The sequence below is a fragment of the Coloeus monedula genome (assembly GCF_965178545.1).
Source record: "Coloeus monedula genome assembly, chromosome: Z".
NCBI lineage: Eukaryota > Metazoa > Chordata > Aves > Passeriformes > Corvidae > Coloeus > Coloeus monedula.
Genome location: NC_138822.1, coordinates 48466561 through 48482784, shown reverse-complemented (window position 1 = coordinate 48482784; position 16224 = coordinate 48466561).

The following is a 16224-nucleotide window of genomic DNA, read 5'->3' as shown; positions in this document are numbered from 1 at the left end:
GTGCTGGATGACAGTACCTGAATTCCTCTTCTGTTGTGTCTGTGTCATCAAGCGTGGTGAAAACCCTGCTTTGCTTAGAAATTCCTTTGGTGTCTGACATGGTATCCACTGGGGTAGAGAAGTGGAGAAGGAAAGTACAAAAAAACCCCCGAGAATAATTTGTGATCTGAACAGTACCGCAGAATTAAAATTTTTCTGATAAGGCTTAGGTGGCTGTTTTTCTTTGAATTTCTTGTAATTCAAGCCTGGGCTTTTATGCTGGATACTCTTTTTGCTGCAGGCCAGAGTGCAGTTGGGTAGGTTTTACATGATCCCAGCTTAGAATGTCTTAAACTTGATATATGGAATTAAATACAGTATGTTAGTGTTAAAAGTAGCAGTTGTCAAATTTATTACTGTTAATGGTATCCCAGCAATGGCTCAGATTTTTGAAGTAGAATCTCAGAATCACAGAATGGTTGGAAGGGACCTTTAAAGATCATGGGACAGGGACATTTTCACTGGAGCAGGTTGCTCAGAGCCACCCTGTCCTACCTGACCTTGAACATTTCCAGGACTTCCAGGAATGGGACATCCACAGCTTTTCTGGGCAGCCTGCAACAGTGCCACACCATCTTTATTTGTAGACGTTTTCTTCCCTATGTCCAATCTAAACTTAACCCTTTTCATTTTAAAACTCTTACCTTTGTCCTGTCACTGCATGCCCTGGAAAAATGCTTCCTCCTTTCCTACAAGCCTTTTTTATACACTGAAGGGCTCACCCCAGAGCCTTCTTTTCTCCTGTCTGAACAGCCCCAGCGCTCTCAACATGTCTTCACAGGAGAGGTGCTCCAGTCATCCAGTCATTTTTGTGGCCTCCTCCCTCCCAACAGGTTTGTGGTTTCCTGTGCTGGGGAATCTACAGCTGGATTAAAAAAAAGTATTTTAAGCATGCACCCTTACTGTAAATATGTATATGTACTTCTGTGCTAATTAAGTACATGATAAAAATATAAAAATTTAAGCTATAGATTAGATAAACAATTTTCAAATATTTTTTTATGAGTGGTACAAAGTATTTTTCTGTTCCCAGTAGAAGATTAATAAGTGATGCTCAGAAATACCTGATGCCTCATTATTTTTTAGAAATTTTTGTTCAACACTGTGGTACAGAGATTCAAAGATTTGGTTCTAAATTCAATTTATCTAATTTTGATCTTTATTATCCATTTAATGTCTATTTTTAATATCTGTCATTACTGAAAAAGATACCTCAGATATTAATCCAAATAGAAAGTGTGTTGAAGGTTGTGCTTACTAAATCACAATACTCCTTTTTTGGTCCTGCTGACTACTTACGCACAGGTGTATTAATATTAAACTTAAGTAGTAAGTTTCCATTTTCTCTGATGTCAGTCACTTGGATTTGCACACTAATTTAGTGGTCTTGAATTTTTGTGTTGTTAACAAGTGGATTGAAAAACCTTCCTTTGGAAGATTTTTTTTTAAATGGGTTAGAAAGTACTTCCCTGTACAAGTGTACAGATATTAGAAGTTTTTATGGGTGACACTTCTGCCCTTCTTTTTGCAACAGTATTGCATGATGATGAAAACATTTTCAAGTTTCTGTTTTCAAAATGCTCCTTCCATACAATAACTTTATTTTGAAAAGAAAAATTTTCTTGCTCATTGTTAAAATAACATCTTGATCTTGAAGAGACACTTTAAATGTTTTTATTTTTCAAAAATACTAGCATAGTACTGGCAGGCCCTTTTCATCACAGAAAAGGTCAGGAGATGAGGAACAATTGCTTTTCTTTCTGTGAAAGAAAAATATAAGTTTGACAGCTCTTTTGAGCACTTTGAGATGGGATAACCAGTCCCATGTGGACTTTCATGAAACTCCCCATCTGTTTCCAAAGTATTGTAAAGATTCTAATATTGAAAGGTCTTGTTTTTATAAAATGAACCACTTGGATGATAATGTAGGACATTGTCTGCTTTTGTCTCCAGTTTATTTGCTGCACTAGCTTCTCAATGAGTCATCCAGTAAATGAATTTCGCTGTTGCTGTAACTTACATCCTGAGATGCCTTTTTTATTCTGTTCAAAGCCACCACTTCATTAATGGTTACACTTGCACAGATTTTTCATAAAATAGCATTTTTTAATAGAGGAACAGTTTGCTGTTGAGCAGCTACCTTTTTTGTTACATCTTTTTAGTAGAGTGTGGGATATGCCCAGCCACTGCCCTGGAGGGATGTCTGCTGAGATAAAAGATTTTGCAATTGCCCAGCAGGACTCCCTGGAAAGGACTTTTGAGTCATGGTGAGGAAAGGTAGACCCACAATCCTTTGGGGGACCCTATGCAGATCTTTCTGTAACCCATTGGTCTGTCCCAGACCCTCTGTAATCCATTGGTCCCCTTGCTGATCCCCTGTATCCCTATAAAGGCAAGCTCCCTCGAGCCCCTCGAGAGAGAGCTCGTCCCTGGCCTTCCCCTTTGCCGGAGGGGACCCACAATAAAGCTCCCTTCGTGCGGAACCAGCCACACGGGCCTTCTCATCTCTCTCTTTGGTCTGGTTTGGCCTGGAGGCTGCCCTGCAGAGCTGAGCTGGAATCACGAGCTGATATCACTAAAGAGCTGACAGCTTCTGCAAGGGCTCCTCTGCCAGCAGCTGAGAGGAAGACACCGGACCCTGGGAAGGCGATTCCTTTCGGGACCATCTCCCCGGACCGGTCATCTCTTCCTGGGTCACAGCCTCGGACCCCACCACCAGCTGTAATAGTAGGGTTTGACAAAAAGTTGTTCTTTATGTACTTTATAGTGTAAAAAATACAGCAAGTGCCATAAACTGAGACAGGTTAGGAACACTTGTAGTTTCAAACCTCCCACAACCCATAGCTTGTTCTAGTACTTATTTATTCAAACCTTCAGCGTGTTTTCTATGAAATTTTGTGAAGTAGTGGATTGAATATCACAGGACTTAAACATTGCTGGAAAAACTTATGAAGGTTGTTCTTTGTGTCCTGGATGGCTAGTTTGTAAGTGCCCTGTTAATCCTTGTGGCTCCATACTATAGCTAATGTCTTAAAGGTGCAGTATACACTCAAAAAGAGGTTCATTGTTAACAATGATACATGTAAATACTTACCTTGATAGTTTTCAAATTTTTTGGCCAACATTTTGTCAAATCTGACTACACTGTCAGTGATATTACCCTGCAAAGTGATTGATAAAAGACTTGCCCTAGGAGCAGAAGTATCAGCTCTGGAACTTTCTTGTCTGTTTGTGCTTGTATTATTTGTGTTGCCTTCAATCTGCAGGGGTTTTTTTCCAAATCTCTTTGAGAGACTGGGTCATTTTGTGAGGATTAGTTTAGTTGCAAATAGATAATACAATCCATAGATCCACTTAACTGGGCACGTGTAAATGTCAATATGTCAGTACACTGAAAGTGAAAAAATGAGTGAGGGTGTCACTGTCACCCCCGTTCTGCATTGTGAAGCACCCAGTCTTCCTGAAGGATACTTATGTACTATGAAGTGTGACCACCTGGCATACAGACTAAATGAGGATGCAGTGTCCAGACATGCTAAGTATTAGTAAAGTTTTAATTTTTTCTTAATACTTTTAGATAAAAAATAAACAACACCTCTTACTTTCTTCCTTGAACCCCCTGGGGTGCTCAGCCTCCAGGTAGGAGACCATTTTTGCCAGAGCATGTTTTATTGCAATATAAGAACATGCAATAAGAGTAAGACAGTGCCTCACTTCCTCAGGGTGGTAATGGGCATGCTTCTTTGGGGCAACTGCTGGTTTCCATTTGTGTTGAGCTGTGCTTCTGATCCAGAGAAACAAAGTTACAGTTGTTCTGATGCAAGTTACCTTGCCTGATTTTATTTTTTCAGAAGAAATGAAGAAATCAAACACTGTCTTGCCTGCCCCCTCCCCGAAAGCAGGGAAAGACATGATGGATAACACTACAAAGATCTGGAAAACTATACTTGGGAAACTTGTTCCCTTTTCCTCTGTCCTCAGAGATTTTGATCTGCTGTGTACATGCCTTTATTGTGAAAATTTATATATATTGTATATATATTGAAAAATACACTGTATTTTGATTATTATATACTAGACAATTATAATAAAACCTGTGATAAATAAACTTATTACTTAGATTGTTTTAACAAGCATGTTAAGCAGTCTGTTATATATACTGGCATCAGTATGTCTCCTAACATGAAGAGAATTTAATTTAAAAAGTTGATAAAAAATTCTGGTCATACTTTTCTGTTGTGGTCCAAAAGCTTTCACTTACTGAATCTTCTAAGCTCAGTTGGCTAAGATGAGATACTTCCTGGTCAACCTGAAAAAGTTGGTGAACCAGGATGAGCAGATCAGCAGAACAGTCTTACTTTTTATGTGATTGAGGAAACTGAGCATGACTTCTGTTTAGTCTGTCTCATGGGTTCCATTTCAGGAGCTTGGTGGTGAGATTCATTTGAGAGTAAAAGTCTTGAATCCAGCATGTGTAAAGAACTAAAATAAATATTTTTTTTATTTTCTAAACAATTTCTCATGAACAAGTCTTACAGAAAAGAAGGTACTGTTTGTCTTCTCCCATTGCCTTGAATAATCTTGCTCTGTTTTCTAAAAGAACACTGCAGTTAAGAGAATGGAAGATGTTGGGCACAGTTCAGGATACGGTCCCAAGCCTAGCATTGCTACTCTGCTGCCCTTGCTGTCTGTTTTCTGTTAGTATAAAAGTGCCTTTATGTATTGCACTTTCAGCACTAGCACCTTTAAGTGTGTTAAAATCCTTCCTTAATTTGAAAGTAAATGGTGGATCACTAGCTGAATCTCTGAGAAGTACGGAGCTGGGTGATTTAAGTGCAGTTAACTGCATTATGTGTTAGCAGCTTGGAAGTCAATATTTTTTATAGTCCTTTTTTTCTGTTGATGTGAAAAAATGGCCACTTTTGATTGCATACCCTGGTGAGAGCTTAGGCTTATGGATTTCAGGAAATTGCTTGTATCTGAAGTGTCCCTTAATTGATGCCTGATGCATACCTTAGTGCTTATGTATGAATATAATTCTATAAGAAACAGGCTGTAAAGAAAAGTGCTGCAAGCTCTGCTCATCTGAATGTAGGCAAAAATCTACTCAGCAGGACCTTATTTAATGATGATGCAAGAAAACTGGTGGTGACCAACAGGCAAGCAGCATCAGTCATGACAAATGACTTTTCTACATATGTGGAAAGGGTGATCCTGAAACTTTGCTGTGGTTGTATTGTTTTGTCCAGCAAATCTGTTTTATAGGCAGTTTTACAGACAACTATTTTTTCCCTTTCCCTCCTCCCAGTTTTGATGAAGAGTATTTTTAGGCATATTTTACACTTTGCAGCAGAATACTGCGGTATTTTCTGAAAGTTCAGATGAATTCTCTTTTGTCAGAGAAACTTAATCATATATGGGGGTGTCGGCTTTATCATATGTAGATACCACTTTTGACAACTTGATGCCATTTCTCAGTGCAGTGATTCAAACATCCTCTGAAAAGCAGTGCAGGGGAAAAAAGACCAAACATGACAAGACTGTTCTAGTAACAGACTGAAGTGTTAAGCGCTGGAAAAAAAAAAGCATGCAGGTCTAAGCATCTTTCCGTGTTGCTTAACGCCCAAAAGCAATTTTTTCTTGATGTCTTACTACTTTATGCCTGCATAATAAACAAAATGTATTTTTTCATCATTGGTATCATCTGTAACTGGCTTATAAACAGCTGAAACATCAAACTTGCCCTAAGTTAAACCTAATCCGTATGCTTTGTGCTCATGCTTGAATGCATTGAGAGTATTAATTCAATGCAGCTAGTGGTTCCAGAAAGTTTGAAACATGTCTTTAAATAGAATAGTAGCATATTTTAAATACAATATTTAAAGATACATTTAAAAGGTGTACATTATATATTTTTTAATGCTGAAAGAGAAATAAAACGGAAAAGGAAGATTGAGAAATACAAATATTCACCAGACTGTGCCACCTAAAGCCAATTGCATTCTGCATATCCTTGTCTGGTACACATTTTGACCTGAGAGAGATGTTGCAGGCCTCTGTGCAGTCCTTAGAGGAAAAAGCTGCTTGCAGAGCTGATAATTTGTGACTTTTACTGAGTGGTTAAGGATTTAATCTTCTTGGACAATAGATTTCCATTTTTTCTCAAGAAGTAAGCTTTCCCTACCAATGAGTTAGCTTTCATTTTTCAGACATGAAGGTGTGTTTGGGAAAGCGCCTTGGGAAATACAGAGCGCTAGAAACTCTTAATGATCCTGGAACCAAGTAATCAAAAACAAATTCAAATTTCTTTTATTTTTAGTACAAATCGCAAAAACCAGATGTTGCAAGATCAAGAGAAGAACCTAATTTTTAGTGTTTCATAATAATTCTGAAATTATTTGTCTGTGTATGAAATACATCAACATCACCACAGCTGCCCTTCCTGAAGGTGACAGAAAAGAAAAATGTGATAAAGGTCAGACTGTCAGGCAGCCTATTATGAGCAAAACACTTTCCTAGGATAGAGCCTCGCCAAGAGTGGGCTGGTGCCACCTTGACATTACAGCGTCTGTCAAAAGGAAAAACAACTCATGACTCCAGGTAATAACTGAAGGTAGTAAAAACAACTCATTTGCCCTATTTCTTCCATCTCTAGGGGGAAAAATACATCAAGCTACCATGTAGCAATCATACTAAAAAGTTCTGCACAGTTGCCTCAAGCAATTGGTTGAGGTCTTTTACTTTATTATGAAATACACAAAAATAAAAGCTTATCTCTAAGTTTGTGGAAGGAGCCCATGGTAAATATATTTGAATTTATTTGGTTTTATTCAGTGTTGAATGTAGTTATATTTGGAGAAAGAGCAAAAAGAACAGTAAAGATTCCATGTTTGCCTTTGAGGTAAATTTTTAAAATTTTCTTTTAAAATAGGAATTTTATTTTTCCCTAATTGCAAAAACTCCAGACTCAACCTAAGAGTTTCAGCTTATATTATTGTATTTCTAACACAATTACCAGAAATGCTGACCTACCTAGGACAGAGTGCAAATAGGGTAAGTAAGTGTATTAAAAATGCATTTGAGATAGTGTGGTATTACTGGAGAAGGAAAGAAGACAGCATGACTTTCTAACCAGCTGAATTTTCAAACCTGATAAAAAGCCTCATGAGGTGAGGAAGCTTTATCTGGATAAAGCTGCATGAAAGATTAGCACTCGTTGCAGAAAGTTTTGTTAATATCATTTTGATAGAAAGTGTTTTCCTTGATGTAAGACCTAGCTTTGAAATGAAATATTTTTGACATGACACTGATCGATGATTTTGGCAAAGGTTATATCTGAAATATACCTAAATTTTTGAATTTAAACCTATGATTCAAAAGCTAGTAAGAAAATCTGCATAGAAAACTTGATCTCTGAAAACTGAGAAATTTGGTCTTCAAAGAAGAGAATTCAGCCCTGTCTCACATATCCATTTTCCTGTGATACCCTGTGTGCCACAAACTTACAGGAAACAGAGGAAAACCTACAGCTTCATAGAACTTGTTCTTTAGAGATGGAAGACTCCAACTGCTCTGTCTCAGGTATCCATTTTGCAACTGATTCCAACAGGATACACTTCTTTAACTACAGTGCTGCAAAAATATTTTATTTATTCATGCTGCAATATTATTTTGGCCTTAGATGACAATTCTCTTCTGCCCATGCAACTTTTGAGGAGGTTTCTAGCAGTTAGTACATGACAGTGTTTAGTAGCCAATACCCACGCTTTAGTTGGAGTGTTCAGATGCTTGTTACCAAAGGAATGTTGGCTTGATGCTTTCTTGTGTGGTTTTTGTCCTGCATAAAAGAAATCCTAAAGGCCTAAGGAAAGGTTGACACAGCAGTCCTATTTAGAGCATCGAATGTGCTGATCACTTAAGACTTGACTGCATTGTTTCTTTATTGCCTAAGGTTGTGATGATATTCCCATTGGCAGGAGGGACTGAAAGTGTCTGTCACTGCTAGTCGTAGATATCTAGAAAGCCTGCTGCTAATAGTAAAAAATATCAGAAAATCTTGACTTTTGTTTTCATGGTGTTAGGTTTCACATCATGGTCTCAAGAGAACTGTAAGGTGCAGGTGTTTTTGTAAAAAGATAGTACCACTTTACTCCTAAGAGAAATTAGTCATAGAAGAAAATCTTAGCTGAGGAAGTAGTACATCCATCCACAAATCCCAGAGTGGTGTTTGAATTAGAAAGTGCCTTAAGGCACTGAGCTTTAAATGCTTGGGTAAAGCATCATACACATTTCTTGGATGTTAGTCTGAGACCTTGTCAGCTCTTTTAGAAAATACACCACCTGTGTTATGTCAAAAAGATACTGAACTATCTGATAAAATTATAACTGGCATCACCCTTAAACTCGAAAGACCACAAGCTTTACCAACTGGAAGCAAACTGTGGTTCTAATGTTACATCAGACAACCCCCAGGATGGACAGACTGAGGAAGTGAAAAGTCCTTGTTGTCTCTTCAAAAGTGATGATTGTGAAATCTGAGATCAGTTTCATTAATGCATTATCCTGTGGATAGACTAAAAATCTTCACCTATTCATGTACAATCTTGTACAGTCTCTGTTGTTCAAGTCTTGCAAAAATTTTAGTAGGCTTGAACAGTTGTCTTCTGTTTGTATACAGATTAACCTGGGTTTCATTAAGCTGAAAAATAATTTAATTTAATAATTTCCAAAAATAGTAACCCTCTGTGCAGTAGAAATATGTTTGCTGAAGCAGGTGATGGAAAGTAGAACACACTCCTGTTTTATAATTAAATGTAGCAAATAGCCGGATACCTTTGGTGAGAGTCAGCTGTTGTGTTAAATAAACTTGCAATTGAAAGTAGCCAGACACAGGAGGAGTCATACCCCGGTGAGGTTAGATGGCTAAATTATTGGAAAAGAAATGGAAACAAACAAAGATAATTAACTTACAGACTGTATAGGGGTTTTTGTTTATACCAAAATATTTTGTTTATACCAAAATATTTTTGTTAATACCAAAAATATTAAGACTGGTGTGATTGAAGTGTTAAAAGAAGAATGTGTTAAAGCCTTAGAAACAGCCAAGCAAGGGGATGGCATGTGTTAATTGCTACAGAATACTGTATATAGTTTTTCATTCACATGACTTGAGAGTGTCACAGGTTGACACTGGCTGGATGCCAGGCACCCGTGAAAGCTGCTCACTCCCCTCTGTCGCTGGACAGAGGAGAGAAAATGTAACAAAGGGTTCATGGGTTGAGATAAGGACCAGGAGACATGGCTCATCAAATACCATCAGGGCTAAACAGGCTCTAATTAGAGATAAGAGTTGAAAACATTGCTAGCACAATCAGAGCAGGATAATGAGAAGTAAAAAAAGCCCTTAAAAACAACTTCCCCTCCCCACTGCTTTCTCCTTTCCAAGCTCTACCTCCTGCCCCAGTGGTGCAAGGAGACAGCAAGTGGGGATTATGGTCAATTCATCACCCAGGGTTTATCCCACTGCTCAGGGAGAGGAGTCATTCCCATGCTGCACCGTGGGGTTCCTCTCACAGGAGACAGTTCTCCATGAACTTCTCCAACATGAATCCATCTCACAAGCAACAGCTCTCTGTGACCTGCTGCAGTGTGAGTCCATCCCACGGGCAACAGTCCTCCCAAAACTGCTACGGCGTGGGTCACTCTTCCATGGTGTGCAGTTCTTCAAGGAGACTCCACAGGTCTCCCATGGAGTCACAGCCTCCTCTCAGGCATCCACCTGCTCCAGTCTGGGGCTTCTCCATGAGCCATGGATGGATCTCTGCCCTCTCTCTGGAGCTCTGTGGGCTGCAGGGGAATCTCAGTTTCAGTGCCTGAAGCAGCTCCTCCCCCTCCTTTTCCCCTGACCTCGGTGTCTGCAGAGTTGTTCCCCTCACATGTTCTCACTCTGCTCTTCTTTGGCTGGAATTAAAACTGTGCCACCACTTTTGTTTTGATTTCTTCTTAACTATGTTATCACGGAGGCATTACCACCATTTCTAACTGGGCCAGCCTTGGCCAATGGCATGCCTGTCTTTGGAGCTGCCAGGGGTTGGCTCTGCTTGGCATTCCAGCAGCTTCTCAAATAAGCCATCTCTGTGGCCCCTGCACTACCAAAAATCTCTGCTACCAAAAACCAGGCCGTGCAAACCCAGTAGAGATAGCAAGAAGGAAAAACTTGCAATATTAATTCTGACAGAGACCTGGAGCCATGAAATATTCATAGAGGAGATGAAAAGAACCACAAGTCTTGGGCATTTTGCTCCAGCACTGTCCATATTAAAGGATGATGTTCAGCACATGCCCCAGTCAGTGTGCATTAGTCAATCCAAAAGAAATCAACACGTATGAGAGTTGCATAGACAGCAGTGTTTGTCCTCCATGGTGCACCCAAGTGATTCTGGCCAGCTGGCTTAGGTGTCACAGAGCTGTAGAATCACAGAATGGCTTGAGCTGGAAGGGACATTAAAGATCATCTAGTTCCAACCTGCCTGCCATGGGCAGGGACACTTTCACTGGGCCAGGTTGCTCAGAGCTTCATCCTGCCTGGCTTTGAACACTTCCAAGGACTGGGCATCCACAACTTCTGTGGACAACCTGTTGCAGTGCCTACCACAGTAAAGATTTTCTTCCTAGTGTCTAATCTAAACCTGCTCGCTTTCAGTTTGAAACCATTCTCCCATGTCCTGTCACTGCATGCCCTTGCAAATAGTCCCTTTCCATCTTTCTTGTAAAGCTCCCTTCAGTTACTGAGAGATTGCAATTAGGTCACCCTGAAGCCTTCTCCTCTCCAAGCTGAACAATTCCAATTGTCTCACCTCTCCTCATAGGAGAGGTGCTCCATCCCTCTAATCAACTTGGTGGCCTCCTCTGGACTCACTCCAGCAGTTCCACATCCTTCCTGTGCTGGGACCCCAGAGCTGGATGCAGTGTTCCAGGTGGGGTCTCACCAGAGCAGAGCAGAGGGGCAGAATCCCCTCCCTCCCCTGCTGCCCACGCTGCTTTGGATGCAGCCCAGGACATGTTTGGCTCTCTGGGCTGTGAGTGCCCATGGCTGGGTCATGTCCAGCCTCTCACCCACCAGCACCCCCAAGTCCTTCTCCCCAGAGCTGCTCTCCATCTGTTCATCCCCCAGCCAGAAAAAGAGACACCATAACTTGGTACTTCGTAGAATGCAAATGCATGCACAGTGTATTTGAGATAATTTTGTTAAATGAAATCACCTCCCTCTTCTGTAACATCTTGCGCTGAATTTTGCTAGATCAAATTCCCACAAATATAGGAGTGAGGTAAAAGCCTTGCCATGACTGATGGCATTTTAGTAGAATGGGTGATGACTGGAGAGCACTTTGCTTTGTGTTGACAAAGGTTACTAAGAAGGAAGTCTGCCAGAGGATCATTTCTTAGGTGGCAATGCTAGCTCTGAAATGGTTTGGTTTTAGTGTCTTTCCTTTATCTCGGGTGGATCATCTAGTGCAACAGCATTGCAGAAAATTTAGGAATGCTGCTTTCTATGCAAAAGTGAAGCATACATCAACAAAAGTTCTAAATATATTAAAAAAAATAAAGCATATGTATGCGTATTGATGGTAGTAATTGCTAGAAGGAGAAGAATGAGTACCTGATCAGGTACTGGTTTATGTGGGACAGAGAGTGAAAAGTGGAAGTTGAGATCAATGAGCTTTTGGCTGTACAAAGTTTTTGTACTGTAGACAGTTGAAGGCTGTGGAAGGGATTATATAAAACTGTAAAAATTGGCTAGTGGTGGCACAGCACAGAGTGATCCAAGAGGTGACAAATGTGCTTTTGCAGTCAAAGGACAGCACTGGAACTGTAAGACTGTCAGCCTGAAAGCACTCCTACACAAGCTGCTTGTAGCTGCACAAGTTAGTAACTATCAAGTTAGCTGGAAAAGTGCTGCCAATATCTTTTTAGCAAGGAAATAGGAACATAAACTTCCTCTCACTGGAAATTGGGGAAGAAAACATGATGCATAGAGCTAGATCATAGCAAGGTGCAGGCTGCCAAGTCTGACTCAGGGGAAGATGGAGCTGCAGAGCATCCTTTGGCTGAAGGAGGGTATGTGTCAGTCACTGATACAAGAGCCTGAAAATGTAATGTAAAAATAGGCATTTCCCAGTAGGTGAGTACTTTTGCAAGTATTGAAGGAGAACTTGAATGAGATGAGCTCTGTGGTGCACTGTGATGGCTAGAAAAATCTAAGGAATCCCTGGACGCTTGTGGGGATGACCACAACCCACCCAGAGTTATCTTGAGTTAAGTTCAATGCTTGACAGGAAGTCTGTGTGTGCCAACAGAAACTTGGGATTTTATTTGGAAGCTGGTTCTGGACTTCTGTTTTTGTTTACACTGGTTGTTCAGGGGATTTACTCTGAGTTACATCTAGCTTGATCCCCTATGCCAAAAAGTCTCCACCACACAGGTAGTTTGGAGATAGCTAAAGATGAAATGCTTAAAGGCTGACTGGACTTCCTTGTGACAGAGAGACTTACTGTATTGCCCAAGGCATTTGTACAGTGCACAGGAACACCATCCTGTGAAAGCAAACTGTTCTATAGGGTCAGTTAAGGGAAGGGCTTCAAAACTGGTGTGGAATCAGCCCAAAGGGAACAAATTTTCTTTTGACTTTTGTAACCCCTCTTTCAGACTAAAAGGTGAAATCTGCCTTCTCTCCACTTTTTAAAGACATCTTCTAAATTAGATCTTCCATCATAGGTAGTGGGTAATTTTAAAGGATTCTGAGTAAGGCCTCTTTGGTAGCTCTCTTCCTTTGTTGACAGATCTGTTCCTCTAGGGATAGTTCTCACTTGAATTTTAACAGCAGCTCAATTTTCCAGACAACTGTGGGCTTGGCCCTCAGACTCAGTATCTCAGATCACACCTCAGAATTATCCCGGCTCTCAGAATAATTTGCAAAGCTGCCTGCTAAGCTTGTATTCATCCATGAGCAGTCCCGCTGAAGCCAGCATAAAATTAAATGGGCACGTAAATCTTTGCAGAATGATGTCCTGAGACTGGAAGGACCTTGAACAGATTCGTTTTAGGATATGTTTGCCCAGTCCTTTACAGGCAAAACCAGATTGGTCCTGCAGGTGCACGCTGCCAGGATGAGCGTGCTGTGTTCTCTTTCTGAACTGTGTGGGCCCCATAACCACAGCCAGCTCAGAAATTAAATCCACACAATAGATCTGTCTGCAGAGCAGGATGAATTAACACAGGTTTCTTGCAAGGGGATGATTGTTCCCAATTCTGATCCAAGGGTGAAAAGTGTGATTTTGAAAGTGCCTGCAAGATGGCATAGATATAACCTTTAATGTATTAAGACCATCAATGACTTAATAAGAACTCTTTGGTGATAACTGTTTACACCATCATAGGCTTGCCTTTAATTTCTTTTATATTTAATAAAACTTACTTTTTTCTTATGCTAGTCTGCAAGAAATGTCTGCTTCCAGAATGTGTATTCTGCTCTATGAACTTTACATGCTGACACACAAGTGCTGACTGACTTAAGTTTTGCAAAAGTAATGTAGCTAGTCAAGCTATCTACAGGAACAGTTAAGTGTGTATGTGTCTGCAGGACTTGACATTTATGTGAGGATCCATTCTTTCTCTCTTCCTTTTCTGTCTTACTGTGTATTTTGCATTACTTGGTGTTCATGTCCCTTTATAGCTTCACAAAACAGCTTGTTTGAAGCTAGACCTTAGATTACAGAGAGAATTCAGGAAGATGCATCATTAATATTGTAAGTGTAATGATTATATATGCACAACTGGTTATAAATGCAGGCTCCTCAATTTTCTTTGTCTCTTTTGTATCCATTCCATGTTTGTTTTCCCGATGTCTGGGCCTTTGTGAGAGTTCACTTCTAATGAGTAAATAGTCTTTAGCAGCAACAATTGTAAAAAAAACCCCCATATTATTATTCAGGTGTTGGAAGATACAGCTCAGAGACAACATAGTGATATTAAACAACAATTATGAAGATATAGTTACCTGCATCGCTGGTACCAGTGCTGTTATAAACTTAAAATTTTCATGTACTTTTCAACTGGAAAACTAAACATAAATGAAGGACTAGCATATTCATGAACTAAATGTTACCTTCATGCAGAATTTTATGTTCTGATAGCTAAGGTACTGAAATATGTTTGCAATTTATTTGTCATCTTCTTAAGCTACAACTATAAAAGATTTTATTACATTTCAAAAATATTTAAACTGTGCTAGAATTGAGTTATTGTGCTCTGAAGACAAGTGACCACTAGCTGGCAATGTTATACAGCTCTTCCTGTTGCAGATTCATTGCATAATACATCATGGTTTGACTCAAGACCTTTAATTTTAAAAATAGAAAAAGAAATTGGATTTCAGTAGGGCTGGGCACTTCTGAATATTTCACTGCTCAGGCTCCAGTGCAGATTAGCAAGAAAATAGGAAGGGCAGTGGGCAGAAATAGTTTCTAAACCTTTGCTTATAGGATTTCTTTTGTTTTACCAATTCTGTGGTTTTAGTTTTAATTTTGATTTTAAACATCTTTTACTTACCTCAGACCATCCAGGGTGTTGAAAATGAAGCTTATATAATGATCTGCAAATAGCCTGGACTGTGCTATCAGCTCTTTGAAACTCCAGTGTTAAGATGTCCTTCATTGCACTTATTTCAAGTGCTTTTCTCACATTCAAATGTCTTAAAGCTGTATTATTTCCTGCCTATCAACTATGCTTTGCTTCCTAAGGCATAATTCCATGTCTCCTTCAACTATTAATCAAGGGAGACAAACAATTAAAACTACTCAAGAATTCAGGGTATTGAGGATGGCTACTAATGGCAGAACAAGTTAACTACATTTCTATGCTCATGCACCAGATGCACCAACTGCTATTACTTACTGTACTCCTTTATTGCTACCAGATCTCTCACTTGCAAGTAGGTGAAGACTCACACATGTATGGAACTCAGTGGTCAGAATCTATTATTTCCTAGTACGAAAAAAAGTAAGTGAATGGAGCCCTTAGACAAATCAATTTTTAAAAAATGTTCTCAGTATTTTGCACTGTACAGTAATATATTTTATCCTGGAAAAGGCCAGTCTGGGGAACAGAAAGGTGACCTAAACCCCTGCTTTCAAGTCTGAAAGGATTATGGAAGAGAAATCATGCTCATGACAGAAATTAGTTCCTGTACATGAAGAGTTTTGAGATTCTTCTATCTGTAAGATTTTTGGAAACATGGTGTTTGCCATTTGTTCAGTTAGCAAATAGTCTTGTGTATATTCAGGCCTTGTGTTCACTTTTCTTACTCTAGTCAAAGCTGTCATTTGGTAGCTTCAGAAATAAGCAAAGAAAAAGTCCCTGGTGAAAACAAAACTGATAAAGGGAAAGGAAATAATCATTTAAGCAGAGCCATTTGGAAGGCAGATGTGCAGAATGAGGATGTCTTGAAGTCAGCGTCAGCATGGAGTAAGTTCAGCACAGAGAGCCAATCATTCCATAGAGAGCAATTCTTTGCTGGTTCAAAGTGGTGGCCCAGCACCCTCTAAATACAGGGGGAAATCTGGGCCATGGTGACTGAAGTCAGCTACTAAAGGACTCCTCTCCCTGTAAATATTCCCCTGCTTTGAGAAAATTGCTGCCTTTAGAGGGAATAGGTATGTGAAAAGCACAACTGTACATTAGACATAGCAAGCTTTTATCTGAAAATAAAAAGTGGCTTCCAGCCAGCAATTTGCCTTGTGGAGTTTGGCTACAATTGGGATGCTAGCAAGAAGGCTGAGGTTTTGGTATTTAATTACTTCTATATTTCTTGAGTTTTCATGCTATTGATGCCTGCCAACCAGTCTTTAATATGAAAACTCTTTCAATCATGGACTCTCTCTGTTCTTTTATCTTTTATCTGAATCATACCTTCTCTCTTAGGAGAAACCGTTCCCTTTAGAAAGGTTAATGAAATGTTTACTTCAGGAAATTGTTAAGTCAGTAGATGTCTTTCCATGCTGGATAAATTTTCAGGTAGTGCTCACTGAGAAACAAAGGGAGCAAGCTGGAGCTCCAATTGTGAAAAGTGCGCTTTTCTTCCTGCATAGGCATTCATTAAGGAGGGAAGCTTTTTAGTGCAGGGATAGA